Here is a 3307-nt window from a genome sequence, read left to right as displayed (position 1 = left end):
CCATGGGGCTGCAAAGAGTCGGACACAACTTAGCATCTAAACAACAACAACAACAGCAGGTGATGCTGGTGAGTGTTAAGTCTTGGGAAGCAGTGATTTAGAACAAAGACTCAGAAGTCTGACCACATGTTCTAATTGAGATCCATATCTCTCATATCTATGTGACCTCGGGCAAATTACTTAACAGTTCTGTGCTTCAATTCCCTAGTTTTAACAGTACACCCCTCTCTGGGCTATTGTAAACTCTGCAAGGTAATGGGCCTGGCAGGTAAAGGGCAAATGAGAGAGTGCCCAGTGGAGCCTAGCACTCTATAAGGTAAGGATGCCAAAGCATCTGTTGTTATTGCTAATGATTTTTTAAAAAACATTTTTTTTAGTCCATCCTGTTGTCTTTGAGACAGACACACTCAAGCTAAAGACATTTACTTGGATGTTTGATGTTTAATTAGTTGTAGGCCCTTATGGAGGGCTTCCCCTCCCACTTCCTCATCCGGGTGTTTTGGCTTGGGCCTACTGATTCTACTTAGGCCCACTTGGACAGGTTCCTCACCTCGCTCAGCATTATCTATTGGTACCAACCGTCCTGAACAAGGTGAGTCTACAGGAGTCACGGGGTGAAAGCTGATGAGTTCTGATGTTCCAGGCTGTCAAGGACAGAGCTCACTAGGGCCTGGTAGATATTTCAGGCCCTGGTCGAGAGGGGAGGAGCAATTCAGCTGAGAGAGGAGACATGCCCTGGGTGGTGGGGTTTCTGTGACAGCAGGGATGCTGGTTGCTCCCATCTTCTGTCTTTTGTTCCTTCTACAGATAAAAGTCAGTGTGTCCTCTAGTGAGACGGATGCTTCTGTGAGCCTGGAGCTAGGAAAAGGCAGCAAATAAAAGTGAACAGTCAGTGTTTCCTGAAGATTTATGCAGAAATCTACCCACAGACGCAGGAATGCTGGATTTATAATAGGGGTAAGATAAGGGTAAACAAATCTCATGCTGTGATATAAGTCCCTATCTGTAGAAGCCAGGAAAGATTCCCTACCCTGTTGCTGAGTTGTGTGCTTGACAGGTTATCCTCAGAGGCTTGTTTTAGGACACTTCATCTGGAGGTCACATTGGGCCCCGCATGTGAAAGGTGGAAGGACATGTCTGGGTGCAGAGGAGGGCAAATCCTCTGTCCCTGCTCATCTGGAAGCTCAGAAATGGAAGCGGCTGCGGCAGAGGCTAGAGTATTTGAAAAATCCTGGAGAGGAACTGGGTGAGAAATTAAGTGACCCTATGAGCCTGGGCCTGATCAAGGAAATATGCCAGGAAACCTGTGTTTCCACTCTTGACCTTGGTCCAGCAGTCACACCCACCCTAGACCCACCTCTGCCTTTTATTTTGTCAACAGCAGGTAGATAAATGCTTTCAAGTTTCCGGTTTTTCATCTCACCTCCAGAGAAGGAAGCCTACACTGACCTGTAGGAACTGGCTGGCTGTCTCCACCATATCTTCTGCCTCTGGAGGACAAAGGCAGTGTCTTGATCATCTCTGTATCCCTTATGTGTAAGCTTTCTACATGTACTAGTAAAGTTTACAGAAAAAGAAAGAAAGCCAGAGCTCTGAGGGTGAATCTTTTTTAGAAATACAGGAATGAATGCTCGCTTCGGCAGCACATATACTAAAATTGGAATGATACAGAGAAGATTAGCATGGCCCCTGCGCAAGGATGACACGCAAATTCGTGAAGCGTTCCATATTTTTAGGTATCTACCAGGATTATTTTTGTAATCTGGTCCATTAATAAACAATTGAAACAGATTGAAAAAAAAAAAAGAAATATAGGAATGTAACTTAAAATTTGGAAAAATTATCTTTCTCCTATAATATCTGGGGTTCCCAGGTGGTTCAGTGGTAAAGAATCTGCCTGCCAATGCAGAAGACCTGGGTTTGATTCCTGGCTGGGGAAGAGCTGCTGGAGAAGGAAATGGCTACCCTCTCCAGTATTCTTGCCTGGGAAATCCCATGGGCAGAGGAGACTGGTGGGCTACAGTCCACGGGGTCACAAAGAGTTGAACACGACTGAGCGACTAAACAACAACAATGACTAAACAACAACAATGTATAATATTTACTATTTGGTGTTCTGTCTTTTTAAAAATAATTCTAATCAATTTATATGTAATTATTATTATCCCACTTTCCAGATATTGCAACTGAGCCTCCAGAACCAAGAAAACACAGCTCTCATGTAATGAAGCCAGGATTCAAATTCTACTAATGTAGACATCCAACCCTGCTTTGTCTAAGCTGATTCTAGAGATACCATCCCGGGTCCTCTGGGATGTGTTCCTTTGGGAATTTCCCTGAGCCTAAGCTTGGGCCCCATGTTCCCGCCCCCCCTTTTTGGCGGGGGGGGGGGGGGGGGGGCAGAAATCAGTCTTTTTAAAAAAAAATTATTTATTTTTAAAATTGAAAGATAATTGCTTTACAGAATTTTGTTGGTTTCTTCACATTTGTTAAGCTGCAGGAAGAATGGACTAAGACCCCACAGGATATTTGTCCAGTGGGTGTGAGAAGTGCAGAAGAAGGTGGACAGCAGGGAGACTGGGCTTTAAAGCTTGAGCAGTGTCAAGTATGAGTCTCCAGTAAATTGTGTTGTTGCCACAAGACTTGGGCATGAGAAGAATTAACAGAGAGCCAGATACCATCTCAAGGCCCTCCAGGGGCAGTTCAACCCAGGGACCAGAAGTCAGGACTGATGAGTGACCAGGCTAGTGTGATAGAAACCAACTTGATCCCCAAAGATGTGTATAGCCACAGTTGTGTGCAGAGTAAAGGAGACATACATGCATGTACATGAGCGTGCACACACACAGATACAGCCATCAGGAGAGCAACTGCGTGCAGTCAGAGACACACAGACAGGATAAGGTTCCTTTATGTTGCAGAAAATATCATTCAGATTATCAGGCTTCCCCTATGTCAAACTTTGCAGATTATCAAGATTTCTTGTTAGTCTTATTAGTCATGTTTTCCATATTCCTGGTACAAGCTGTGTATAATATACTACATCTTGTGGAAAACAAAGGATGAGATACATAGACACACACATACACACAATGCTTTTTCCCATGATTTTTTCACATTTAGACTATATCTGTAAGTTTACCTAAAAAGCTCATAAGCGTGGTTGCCTCTGAGTAGGAACCTAAGAACTGGAGATGAAAAGAGAATCACTTTGCATTAACTTCTTTCTTTAATATTTAAACCTTTTAATTATGGATGTGGGTTCCTTATTCAAAACAAAAACACTATTTTTAAAAAAAGCAAACAG

At 43.4% G+C, this 3307-nt stretch overlaps 1 non-coding gene across 1 annotated transcript; it reads left to right on the top strand.

The window, feature by feature from the left end:
* The first annotated feature begins 1627 nt into the window (after positions 1 to 1627).
* On the top strand, positions 1628 to 1734 carry LOC133042950 (U6 spliceosomal RNA). Its single transcript, XR_009689644.1, has one exon. It is a non-coding gene; the product is annotated as a U6 spliceosomal RNA (small nuclear RNA).
* The last annotated feature ends 1573 nt before the right edge of the window (positions 1735 to 3307 follow it).

This window comes from Dama dama, chromosome 21 (genome assembly GCF_033118175.1).
Source record: "Dama dama isolate Ldn47 chromosome 21, ASM3311817v1, whole genome shotgun sequence".
NCBI lineage: Eukaryota > Metazoa > Chordata > Mammalia > Artiodactyla > Cervidae > Dama > Dama dama.
Note: the sequence above shows the minus strand (reverse complement) of the source record. Positions and strands in the feature narration are given on the sequence as shown.